General features: G+C 39.4%; 1 protein-coding gene across 2 annotated transcripts in view; it reads right to left on the reverse strand.

The window, feature by feature from the left end:
• LOC150085539 (inositol polyphosphate-4-phosphatase type I A) overlaps positions 1-14,533 on the reverse strand; it is a 557,621-nt gene that overhangs the window by 46,351 nt on the left and 496,737 nt on the right. The window lies entirely within an intron of this gene.

The raw sequence follows: 14,533 nt of genomic DNA on the forward strand, positions 1-14,533 counted from the left end.
CGCAGCTAGATTATGACCTATGTCTCTACAAGCAAATGTTTGATAAACTGTTGATAGGATACAATAAGCGATCCTTGCCATCCATTTACACTGCATGGAGAATTTTGTGTCTAGTCATATTAAAAACTCCAAATCCTTTCTTCCTCTACCACTTTTAATTCAATCCTACGAAGTGAATAAGTCATTTTGGGATTACCATATTTCTTCGATTCTAAGATGCACCTTAATTTCAGTACCACCAACAGGAAAAAAGCTTTGATTCTAAGAAAGAAAAAATAAATAAATAAAATAAAATGCTAAAATAAATCTAACAAATATTTTTATCATAATAGAATTCAATTTACTAACAACAATAGTATTTATCAGTAGGTATGTTATTCATCACTTCTTTATGAATCTTCTGCCAATATCTGCATCTGAATCGATATCAGAGTCTACTTCACATTCAGGGTCAGATTCTTCTGAGCCATCGTTATCTTCATTATCCCATAATATATCGTCTTCTGAGCCATCGAGAGCGTTGGTGATGCAACATTTTTTAAATAAGTGTTGTACTATTCTTTCTGGGATTAGCTTCCAAGCTGTTCATACCCATTCTGCCAATTTTGATGTCGGCATTTTCTTAATTTTTCTGGAAGTTTGTCAGTCAACATCCAGAATTCATATTCCTTTCTCAAGTAATCCTTAAATGGTTTGTTGACTCAAACGTCGAGTGGCTGCAGTTGGCTAGTCATGCCACCAGAAATCACAACCAAGTCACCACGTTTTTATTTTTGACCCGTTTGGACAAATGTCCACAAAATGCATCAAGTACTAGCATGCTAGATGGGTTACTAAGACTTCCAGGACATCTATTCCACACAACATTTAGCCAGTCTTCCGTAAGCTCTGCTGACATCCATCCATTTTTTTTTGTGCATGCACAAAAAAAAAATGGATGTTGGTTGAAAGTTGCCACCATATTTAATTCCATTCTTCGGTATGGTTTTTCGATTTAAAATTAAATATGGTGGCAACTTTCGACCATCAGCAGTGATACACTGCTTTTCGTAGTCCGAGCTTATAATCTTGATTTCTTTAGTACCTTCAGCGTTGACGGTGTAATTTCAAGGCACATCGAAGAAGACCGGGGTTTCATCAGAATTTCCAATTTGGCTAAACTCACAGTTTCTTTTTTTCCTTAATTTCATCACCTGTCGCTGAAAGTTAATCAGTTTCTGTTGAAAGTCTGCAGGAATTTTTTGACAGATGATGTTCGGCGTCTTAACAATAATCTGCTACGACACATGCCTTTATAAATTATTTCCTCTATTCCGAGGGACTTGGCAATTTCTCTGGCTTTCAATTGCATGGCTTGTCGAGTGATGGGTAATCCTTTTGCACATGTCTCAGTTACAAAACTGTATCACAGCTTCATTGATTTGTGGAAATCTTCCTTACTTAGGCCTTGTAAAGCACTTGGTTGTTGCTTTGCACGAAAATATGGAATTGTGGTCTTTTCTCCAATGATGAACATTTACTTCACTAATGTCAAAATGTCAACCCACAGCCCTATTTCCATGTTATTTTGTATACACAAAACTTTTTGTTTCAATGCAGCTTTGTAGTGTAATCTTTTTGACATTTTAATGTGCAATAAGGGATCAAAATGAACGAAATACAGTAACTCCACTTCTTACGTACTTTCGAAGATACACACGAAACTTTCTAGTTTTCGCTGAGTGAGCTCCACTATAATGAAATAACGGTGGCTTCACATTTTGAAAGCGTGTGAAATCACCCATGTCACTTTATTTTCCAATGTAATTGGAGAATGCAATAACAGTCAAACTTGGAGGTGGGGTTTCTGCATAAAAACAAAACGTGTGGTGCTGTGTGCAAAGCATGGGAAAATTAAAAAAAAAACTGCAATTCTAAGACACCATAGATTCTAAGATGCACCCCATTTTTAGAGATGTTTATAGGGGGGCAAAAAGTGCGTCTTAGAATCGAAGAAATACGGTACTATTCCTCCTCATCAGACATGTATAAGAACTTGCACTTTGCTGCATTAAAATATGGTTGGCACATTTCTGACAATCCTTGAAGCTTATCCAAATCAACTTGAAGGGCACTGTTTTGCACTGATCATTAACCACTCCCAATCTTAAAATCATCCATAAATATTGCCATCATGCCCTCTATCTGTTTGTTGATGTCATATAAGAAAATAAGAAACAATGGAGCCACTGGTTAAAAAAATAATGTAGGACCATCTAGACAGGAATGCAGTTTACTGCAGTCACAACATGTATTTGTTAAGGGGTAATCTTTTCTAACCAATCTTATTAGATACTATGTTGCAATAACAAAGGAACTGAATGGAATGGGATGCAAAAAATAATTCTGAAACCATATACTTAGATTTCAGAAAAGCTTTAGATACTTTTCTACATAAAAGACTGCTGTACAAATTGACATTAGGGGCAATTTGCTGCAATGGATAAAGGGATGGTTGAGTGAGAGAAGACAGAGTGATTATCAATGAGCACTGCTCTTCTTGGACTAAGGTTATCCGTGGAGTTCCCAAGGGTTCAGAGTGCTGGTCTCGTTGTTTTTAATATTTACTAATGATACTGATGAAGGCATATCAGGCTGTATGTCTAGGTTTCCAGATGATACAAAGGTTGGCAGGGTAGGTAATGACAATAATCAGGGTATGCTACTGCAACAAGATCTAGAAAAATTAGTAAAATGGACAGAAGAGGCAATTGAAGTTTAACATTGACAAATGCAAGGAACTGCATATGGGCAGCAATAATCCCAGAATAACATACCAACTGTGTGGTACAGAACTGAAGATAGTGAAGCACAAAAAAATCTGGGGTAATTGTGCAATCAGACATGAAGCTCTCTGAGCAGTGCAGAGAAGAACAACAAGATTAGTGAGGGTAACAAACGTGTGCTCTTACCAAAAAAGACTTCAGTTTTGCAAACTGCAGTGTCTGGAAGTGTTTAAGGCATTGAATGGTTGAAGTAAGTTAAATGTTCATGGCACCCTTACTCTTTCTTATATAACACAAATAAGGTGGTATAAATTGAGGAAGGATGGTTGCAGGATTGATATGTTGAAGAGGTAGTTTGAATAAATTTAAGGAACTAGAAAAATTATTATAGGGAAGGGTAAGTGATGCAGGAAGTTTTTTTTTTTTTTTTTTTTTGTGATGTGTATAAGCTTGCTTCCTTGTATCATTTGTCACTACTAATGGTGATCCCAGTAGCAATCCTCATTGGATGAGGGGAAGACCCAGCTTCTAATGTTAGCCCAATTTGAGAGCAACCATTAATCAGTACCTCCTACCCTGCAGCCACCCTGCAATTCATCTGAGGTCCTTTCCTGTGATCTACACGTTTCATCCTATACAATCACTCTCTCATGTGGAAATGAATCACTTTCCTTTTACAAAACCACACTCTCTATCCTTCTGAACCCTATTTCTATTTCAATAGCCCTGTACTGTACTCTTGATCATTGCTTCCTTGATTTTTCCTACCACCGAAACCAGTGTTTGGCATGGTGCAACCTTGACTGTGAGTCGGCTGAAACTGATCCTGTGGAGTGACAACTCACACTACATGCTCTTCCAGTCTGATGGGTGTGTTAGGTTTTAGAAGGTCAAATGCTTACTACCTGAGTGTGTTGTCCCAGCTGTGAAGTTGAGAAGAGGGGGCAGTGCCATGATGTGTGTGTGTGTTGTCATTTCTTCTGTACCAGTGGTTGCATTACATGGAAAATATGAATTCTGCATGCCCTACAGTGTGGTAACTTTGTGAAAGTGACCTTTAATATCTTTCAATGCAACAACACACCATATCACAAAGGAAGTGCTTGTGAACATGCAGTTTGAAAAAAATAACATCAGAAAACTGCAGTAGCCAGAAACAGAGCAACTGCAACACAAATTAACTTCTTTGGGGTGGACTGGAATGCAAAATGAGGGCAAAGCCCAACTCATTTCATTAGTGAAACTGTGTTACTATTAATGCTTTAAAGGAGAAGTGGAGCACAATACCACCAGTTTTCTATCATAAACGATGCATTGGGTCATTATGGCCAATGGTGGGCCAACATGCTATTAATTTAAAAGATATTTCTTGGCTAAATGCCTAAGAGTATGAAGGAGTTTACTTATGCACGGGTAATGCACACACACATATACATCATTTGTACTACCAAGGTAGTTTTAATGTATCGTTTTAATTATATCTCCAATTGTGAATATCTTCACAATGAGTTGCCATGGAATTGCACCATCTTGAATACTTCACCTATGGAGAAAAGACTAACATTACTTATTCTCGGCAGATACCACCACCCAGGCGGTACCATTTCGAAGCTTATTGGCTTCTCATTGGTGGGTGGGTGGGCAGGTAACCTGTTGTTGCAGTAGTGACAACCCAGTTATGAAGTATATAATTCCACAATATGAGAGATGCCTGATAGTGTGCGTGGTTTATTCTTAAAGATATTTCTTGGCTAAATGCCCAAGCGTATGAAGGAGTTTACTTATGCACGGGTAATGCACACACATCAGTTAGGTAGTAGAAATGATGTGTACGCATTACCTATGCATAAGTAAACTCCTTCATGCTATCAATTTGTTTGAATAAATATGTTCTTCATAACTAAACTTTATTCACTCTGAGTTTAACCTTGACATGAAGAAATACAGATCATCAAGTCTCACTGGTCAGTTGCTAAACAACACACTGGTAGTTTAATAAGTGATCAACAACAGATTTACTTGACAATATATATTTGTTTACATCAGCATTAAAGTTAGAGTGAACAGAGTATACAAGTATCCCATGACTATAAGCAGGAGTTGTATAGCGTACGTATGTATGGGATCCTCTAAACCGAGGAAGATGGGGTTTTGTCTATTTAAGAGAATTTCTGTCATCTGTCCTTGTTCATCTAAATTATGGAACTTCCCTTATGGTGATTCACCTAGTTAGTCCTCATGATGCAGAAAGAGAATGGCAGCTGTAACAAGGTCTTCAAGGTTTTTATATGCAGTGTAACTGTTTGGAAAAAGATATAAGGAGATCAGTGTTACTATTACTGTTTCCAAAAATGTTTGTAGAGGAATATGTTTCTCTGGTAATCTGGAGTCTACCTGCCTCATGTAGTCAATCAGAAGGAGTGAGTGTGCAGTAGCACACGCTCTTTGAGTGGATCGTGGTTCAAGACTGTGGCTGCTAAATACAATTAATATTGTATTTATGATTTTTTGTAAACTCCTCTGATCTGGCAGTCATGCCAGAGATAAACAAGAACATATTAATGTAATTTCTTCATGAGCCCTAATTGATATAGAAGTTTGACCTTTCTTATGGCAGATCTTTTTTTTTTTTTTTTTTTTACTTTTACTTTTTTTTTACTTCATTAAGTTTATCTCCTGAAGACAGATGCCTCTAGGTGATACAAAGTAAAAATATTGTTAATATCTGTTAGGCAGAAGATATTCACAATGCAGATGGCTTGTTTTTATGGATGGCAGGGAATGCCATACAAGTTTACCTCATCCATAGCATAGAGCTCCAAGGATTGAATCATCCTGGTTTGCATTACTATCATTATCCATGTAGTACCATCTGTGAGGACAATGAAACCTACTGCACGACTGCAACAGAAGACCCTTTCATCAAACCTGAACTGGAAACAGCTGCATGAGGATTAGAAACAAGAAGTCTCCTGGCACTGATCTTTTGGAGCCTGAGATTGTCAAGAAAGCCATCAAAACCATTCCAGAGGTGCTACTTAACCTATACAACTCTGCCTCAAAGAAGGCCTGTTCCCCCAGGCTTGGAAAACTTCAAACTTGTGCCTCATCCCCAAAAGTCGCAACAAACAACTGTACCTTCCGGGGTGGTGCAGACCCATAGCACTCTTATCAGTCCTGAGCAAGCTCTTTGAGCAACTATTAAGAAACAGAATAGAAATCCACTACACTGCAGCCGACCTCCAGTCACCCCAACAATATGGATTTAGAAAGGGATGCTCAACCCTGGACGTACTGGAAAAAATTACTGATGCTGCAACTACCTCAGACCAGAAATACTTTCTGGTCATAGCAATAGACTTTGCCGGGACATTTAACACTTTATGGTGGCCAAGCGTCCTGGCTGGACTATGGAGGGCCAACCTACCGTCAAATCTGTACCAAGTCATAAAATGCTACCTGTTGAATAGGTTCATGACAGTCAAAGCACCATATTCTTCAGTAACAAGAGAAGTATTCAGAGGATGCCCATAGGGCTCAGTTCTGGGTCCAATCCTATGGAACCTGATTTTAAATGGCTTTTTCACCCTGGAACTCAGAGACGTCATTCCCCTAGCCTATGCAGATGATTTGGTCCTGATGCTGCCTGGGGAGGTCTAGGGCGCAACTGGAGAACACCGTCACAAGAGCAATAGAAACTCTAGAGAGCTGGGCTAACAGCAATAACTTAAAGATCTCATCCTCAAAGACAAGATCTATATTATTAAAAGGAACCCTAGATACCAGATGACCCCCCCTCAAATCAAGATACATGGTAACACAGTTAAGCTTACCACCAAATTAAAGAACCTTGGAATCATATTAGACAAGAACCTGAGCTTTACACCACATAAAGAGCACTTACGAAAGAAAATTAGAGGATACTCCGTGCTTTTTGTGCGAATAACACAAAAGGAATGGGGCTTGAGGAGGAAAACCCTCAGCCTCTATTATAAAGCTATTTTCCTGCCAGCGATTACAAATGCTGCTGGAATATGGTATCGCAAGGCCACCACTGCAGTGAACCCGAAAAAAACTGGAGACTACGCAGTGACACATACTCATAACCATCTCGAGAGCATGTAACACTAAGAACGCACAAACTCCAGGCCCTAATGGGATTCCTCTCTCTCTCTGGACCTCCCTGGAGATTGTTAAGCATGGGCTTCTCTATAAACTGACCAAAGGCAGAACGGCAACATGCCTCGACTACACCATAGACCTGTCAAATGATCCCAAAGTAGAAAGGAACCGATTCTCTGCTTACCTCCAACAAACATGGCAGGCCCGCTGGGAGACCTCCAGCAAAGGTGCAATAACTAGAAGATTTCTACCCAACATACAGCTGGTATATCCAGATTATCCACATGGCTCTCACCAGGATTCTACACCACCTACCTACTGACGGGACACAGGGCCATTAGAGACAAACTACAAGGATTTGGACTGAGTGATATGCCGTCTTGCCTCTGTGGTGAACATAAAACTTGAGAGCATCTAATGTACAGTTGCCCACTATATAAGGACCTCTATTGCAGGTTCATCACTAGAATACATCTTAACCTCTGTAATCAAGAAGACCTTGCCATAACTGACATCACCACATACAAGGTATTTGTGCAGCTGGCCCAGGACCTCTTCACAAGAAGGACGCTTCAACAGCCTCAGCCACTGCAGTAAATAACCATGCTGTGCAGACCAGCAGAAAGTCTACACAACCACAGAAACCTACCCAGATGAACTGGACATGACTAGGAAAAAATCACACTGTGGCAACCCGATTAGACAACCTCATCCAGCACAGGCATTTGACAACCTGATCAAGACAACAAGACCCCCCCCCATGCAAGGACTCAGAGAAATGACTGCAGCACATTGCTGCCACCTAGCCATATGGCGATCTGGGCTGGACACCTTGACCAGCCTGCTTTCACTCCTATTCCTTGGCAGGGGGGGAAGATAGTTTGCCATATTCTAACCCTCCTGTCACCCCTCTTTCCCTCTGGTGGGGCATGGACATGCCCCACTGACTACAGAGGCCATCTACCCTATTGGCCCTTACTTCTCTTTCTTCCCCCCCAGCCTTCAGTCTCCCCACTCTTCTCTCAACAATACACCGCAAAAGCCTCACACATCCAAATTTAAATTAACACCAAAATTATTGCCTGCCCCATTAGGACTAGAACTTGTCATCTTAGCGTACTATTCCATGGTCATTTTAATGCTACCGCAACTATCATTTTTTTTGGACCCAGCTGCTGAAATCCCAGGAAATTAGGTGGTGAGACCTACCAGAGTACAATAAATTACAGGGCACACCTGGCCAGCCTCCTCAGCATAGTAATGACAGCGGCGGGTCCCATCAGGGGCCTGACGGCCAATAGAACAACGGACACAACATACTACACAACACATGATCCACATACTTTTAAATCTCTGGCCTTGACAGAATACTGTCCCTCAATACAGTGAACACTCGGGGAGATGGAAGAAATCCCTGGTGCCGTTTGACCCTCAACACACTTTGTACCTGTAGTTTGTATCCATGTAGTCAGGATGTGGCCACTATTTACTATTTGTGCCATATATTTGTATTTTGTGTTTGGTTGAGATACTGTGACTATGTTCTGGTAGGCTGTGATTGGAGAGCTGGTGGCTAGAACCGCAGATTCCGCAATGAGGGGATTGCTGTTTAGGGGACAATATTAAGCAGGTTTATACCACAGAGATGTTCGTATTGTCTGTGGCAAATGATGCAAGAAAGCAAGCTTATACAGAATCAGCAAAAAAAGAAAAGCAAAACAAAAAATAAATAAATAAAGACACTCCCATTTCACCTATTCATTCTCTCCAATAGTTTGTCTAGTTCTTCCTTGAATATCAACTTCCACAACAACAGATGGAAGTTTGTTCTAGCAATAAACCATCCTCTGGCTAAAGGCAAACTTCTGCACATCTATACTGCAACCATCCTTCTTCAGCTTTAATTTGTGCACCGCTCATATGTGTGTGGTCTGAGCAAGAGGAAGAATCCCATCAGTATCGAGTTTGCTCAATCCATTCAAAGCCTTAAACACCTCACCTCAATCAGATCACCTTGCAGGTGCCTAGCCTCTGGATGTTGCAATTTGCAGAACTTAAGGCTTTCTTGGTAAGAGCACCAGTGTTCCCTTCACCAATCTCACTGTCCTTCTCTGTACTCATTCCAAGTGCAAAATTCCAAGTACAAATTCTCTGTGCAAAATCCAAAATATAAGTGTTTTGGATTTTGGTTGTCAAAGAGATGGTGCACACCTATAAGTAAATTCCATTAATTGTACAGTAATACCCCGACTTACGCTACCCCGACTTACGCGAACTCGGAGTTACGCGGTTCTTGATTTTTTTCGTTTGGCAACACTGTCGCCCACTATCTTCAAGGTCGTTTTTCATATGTTATCGATATACAGTGCGACGGCGGAGAATGAGAGCGAAAGATGAACAAAATTCAACTTTGCTGCTTTTATGTTTTTTATATCAGTGAAGGGGAAACACATTTCACCATAATAACGTAAAAACCAACACAATTCCAGCTATCGGTATAATCGCAAATGCAATTAGATCGAGTTTACTACCAGTTTATAACAGATTTCACTAGCAGAAACGCAACTGGATTTTTATTGTTTTATGGTAGTAACCCCTAGAAATGTGAGGTGTTAATAGCGTATCTCTGCCTTTATGGTGTTGTTTATTCAGTTGCTACATGCGCGCAGCTTTGTTTATGCGTATCAAGCGTGCCTCCTCGTTTTGTAATTGTGCTTTATTCCCTAAAAATGAGTAAAATACTTAATTAAAAGGTGTGAAAAGGAAGCGTCCTGGTGAAGACACTGAAGATTCAGAGAGAAAAAGAAAAGCAATTATCGATAAACAGAGGCGGACTGGGTCAAAAATTCTTACCCGGGAAAATTTATAGTGGCCTCATACTATGGTTTATGGCCAAAATCACACTGGCCCACCGGGGTTTCCCCGGTAAGGCTTATGGCCAGTCCACCTCTGTCGATAGAGAAAAAATATGAAATTGTGAAACGCTTTGAGCGAAATGAAAGACCATGTGATATTGCACGTGCTACAGGCCTAAATGAAGCAACGGCGAAAAGCACATGACAATTGCAAACTTGACAGGTTGAAAATTGAAAAGGGCTCAATTGTAAAGGGCTTAAAAATTTTAGAAAACATAGACTCCAACGAAGAACGCGTTATAGCTACAAAGCAAGGAATAAAAAAATTATTAGCTTGCTACGAAGAAATTCTGCGTGAAAAAAAGAACGCGCTGTCGTCAGATGAATTTGTTAGATTTTATGAAGCCATCGACATCGAAATAACTTTTTTACGTAAGTCATTTGTTTTTTTTAATATATATTTTGTATTAATATGTATAAATAACTGCAATTTTATTAATATTTTTCTTCTAAACTAGTGTTTTTGTTAGTCCTTGGTCCCAATTAAGCAAAATTTATATGTATTTATATGCAAAGTTGTACCCCGACTTACGCGATTTTCGTCGGACCCACCTATCGCGTAACTTCGGGGTATTACTGTACTTAGTGAGATTTACTTTTTGCTTCTAAGTGTCATTTTATATTCAGTTTTATATATATATTTATTTATTTATATATATATATATATAAGTTGAATAAAATAACAAAAAAGCTGAAATAAGAAGATAGAAAAAGGGAAATAAGTATAATTTTTGCTTTATATATATATATATATTCCCCCCCCCCAGCTGCCAGTCTTAAATTTACAGTATAGTTGCCTTTGCAATTTGGATGCTGTGAGGATTTTGTGAGGTATATCATATAGATATGTTCTTCAGATCCTCTATAACCCTTTGTGAATAAGATTCAGTGCGTGTATATACAGAGTCCAGTCACAATATTATGACCATCCCCAATGCAGACATCACACACGCCTAGCGAATCATACAGTACACGTGTCAAGTTCACACACACACTGCAAGCATATAAGGCTTGATGTTTGGCATCCATGAACACAGTAACAGCCTCTGTGATGGGCAAAGCACGAGACCTATCAGACCTGGAAAAAGGCATGATCATCGACCAGGGGTGCCAGCATTTCTGAAACAGCATGTGAAATGCTCACGTGCTGCAGTGGTGAAAGTGTATCAAGACTGGATGAATAGGACAGTTTTGATGATCAATTGTGGGGCCCCATGTGCTATTGATCCCAGAGGTGAATGTTGGCTGACATGGTTGGTCCGGACCAATCGGAAAGCTACTGTTGCTCAACTGGCTGTCCAAATGAACTGTGGGGCCACCAGAAAGGTCTCCAATACGACAGTACAGTGAACCCTGTTGTGCATTTGGCTCAGGAGCAGACACTTGGTGACAGTATGCATGCTGATGGGCGTTCATCGCAAACAATGCAGTCAGTTTTGTGAACTTACTGACCTTTTGTGGACTTTCCAACAGTGGATCCGGGCCAAGTGGCAACTGGTGGCTTTCTCCGATGAGTCATGGTTTCTGCTAAACCGAGTGGATGGACGGTGGCGTATCAGGTGTGAAACCACTTAGAACAGACACCCAGACCCGATTACTGGCAGAAGGCAGGGAGTACCGTTATGGTCTGGGGAATGTTTTCATGGCATGGCTTGGGTCCGCTGATACTTCTGAAGGGCACCCTGAACACAAATGATTACTATCGATGGTTAAGTTCCTCGGATCTTAACCCAATTGAAAATCTATAGGATCACCTCGATCAACACATCAGATGGATGGATCCTCCACGAAGGAACCTACAGGAACTCCGGGGTGCACTGAAGTCTGCATGGTCACCTTACTGAGTCCCTCCCACGGCATGGCTGCGGTGCAAGCTGCGAAAGGTGCATATTCTGGATACTAGGAAGGTGATCATAATCATGCGACTGGATCCTGTGTGTGTGTGTGTGTATATATATATATATATATATATATATATATATATAATATAAATAAAAATAATAGGATGTAATGACAAAACTGAACTTTTAAAAAAGAATTGAGATGCTATTCTTCTGCTATCGCTTCTTTTTTCGTCTTAACAAAGTTTAGTGTCTTCTCTACACTACCTTGTTAGTCACTGATTCTCCCTTTGCTGGCACATTTCTTTATTTGCCTACTTCCCCGTCACACGGACACAGTTGAATCAGATTGGTACACTTGATATCGATGGTTCGACTTTTGATGATCCTGCTCAGATAGCTAACAAACTGAACGAGTATTTTGCATCTACATTCACACATCAGGAGTTATTAAGGGAGGAAAATTCCAGAAGTTTATCAAACTGTAACAGTGTGCTTATTTTATTGATTTTGTAATAACTGAGAGCAAAGTGGAGAAGAAATTGTTGAAGTTAAACACAAGAAAGGCTCCTGGGGTGGATGGGATCTATCCAGTTAAATTAAAGGCGGTGGCAAAGGAATTAAGCAAACCCTTAACCATAATTATGAGAGCATCATTGGACTCAGGGGAGATGTGCAAATGTATCCCCAATTCACAAAGGGAGATCGAAGGGTGACACAAGTAATTACAGACCAGTTAGTTTAACTTCTGTTCTGGGTAAAATAATGGAGTCACTGGTTAAAGATTCATTGCAGGATCATCTAGACGAGACTGAAGCAATAATTCAGACACAGCATGGGTTTGTTAAGAGAAAGTCTTGTCTAAAAAATTTGATTGGATACTATGATGTGGTTTCAAAGGAACTGGATGCAAAAAATAACTTCGATATTGTATACTTGGATTTCGGGAACACTTTTGACACTTTTACGCATGGACTACTACTGTACAAATTGGAGCAGAATGGTATTAAGGGTAAGTTGCTACAATGGATAAAAGGGTGGTTGAGTGGGAGAAGACAGAGAGTAGTCAATGGACACTGCTCTTCTTGGACTAATATTATTAGTGGAGTCCCACAGGGTTCTGTGTTGGGTCCACTGTTGTTTTGTATATTTATCAATGATATTGAAGAAGGTATATCAGGCTTAATGTCGAAGTTTGCAGATGATACAACGGCAGGGTTGTTAATGACAGCAATGGCAGTGTGCTACTGCAACAGGATCTAGATAATTTGGGCAGATGGGCTAAGAAGTGGCAACTGAAGTTTAACCTTGACAAATGCAAAGTACTGCATATGGGTAGAAGTAACCCCAGAGAAACGTACCAACTGTGTGGTACTACACTTAAGGTGGTAGAAAATGAAAAAGACATGGGAGTAATTGTGCAGTCAGATATGAAGTTTTCTGAGAAATGCAGACAGGCTGTCAGGGCAAGTCATAGGGTTTTGTCAATGATATATAGGAATTTTGCTAGCAGAGAAAAGGAGGCGATTGTCCCTCTGTATAAAGCAATGGTCAGGATACACCTTGAGTACTGCATACAGGTCTGAAGGCCTCATTTTAGGAAGGATGTAGATTTGTTTGAGCGTGTACAGAGAAGGGAATGAAGGGATCCTCTTACCAGAAGAGGCTTAATTTCTGCAAATTGCAACAGCTGGAGACTAGGCACCTAAGAGGTGATCTGATTGAGGTGTATAATGCCTTGAATGGGTTGAGCATGCTGAATTCTGATGGGATTCTTCCGCTTGCTCAGATTACAAACCTAAGGGGGAATAAATTCAAATTGAGGAAAGACAGCTGTAGAATAGATGTGCAGAAATTTGCCTTTAGCCAGCGGTCTGATTTCTCAAACAAACTTCCATCTGTTGTTGTGCAAGTTGATAGATTAAATAAATTCAAGGAGGAACTGGACAAACTTTTAGAGGGAATGGTTGTGTGAATTTTTTTTTTTTTTTTTTGGGCTGATGCTATATAAGCTCATATGCTTGTTTTCTTGCATCACATGCCTTGATTACTCTTACTAGTTCGCTCTGACCAATTCACCCCCCCCCACACACTTGAGGTTACTTCAACTGATATAAATATACAGAGAACTGTTGGCCAACTTCTTTGGTCTCTGATACAGCCATGTTCACTACACTCCTGTCTGATCCTACAGTAATTTGTCATAACCTGACTTGATTCTTTCATCTTAAGATTGCTCTTTCTTTTACTTTGTTTAAATTTCAAACTGGGCAATTTGCCTTAATTTAAACTTTTAATTCAAATTTTCATTCAATTTTTCTTTTATTTATTTATTTTTGAATTATATTCTTCTTTTCATTCCTTCCTTTTTGGTCTCTGTCGGGTTGGCTATGATGTACACATTTCGTACGTATACATCATAACAGAAACAGAGACCTTGTTTATTGATGTGGTTCCTTCAGTTTTGGCTGCTGACCTCATGAAAACGTAGTTAAAATCTTAGGGCTTATAGCATTAGGTATTATTTTATTATTTTTATGTTAATCTTAATTTCATTTACTTTCAGGTAATCTGCTTTTACTTTGCAGGTATTCTCAATTTAATTTATTCCATTGTAATTACACTTGACAAGGCAGCACCCCCATACCCAATACACTGATCATATAAATTTGTCTATATATATAACCATAAAAATAAATTAGTATAAAAATTTGAATTTGAAATAGTTAAAATTAAATATGTTTAATTTTAACTATTTTTGCTGTTGTCTTGCCATGCTGCTGGCATTATTTTTATTTTTTATTCTAATTTATTTTTATGGTTATATTTCAAGCATCATGTAGAGGAATATGCTTTTTGCTGCCTTTGATGTTTGCTGTACATTTTTATT

The sequence above is a fragment of the Mastigoproctus giganteus genome, chromosome 5 (assembly GCF_048544385.1).
Source record: "Mastigoproctus giganteus isolate SK-2022 chromosome 5, ASM4854438v1, whole genome shotgun sequence".
Taxonomy (NCBI): Eukaryota; Metazoa; Arthropoda; class Arachnida; order Uropygi; family Thelyphonidae; genus Mastigoproctus; species Mastigoproctus giganteus.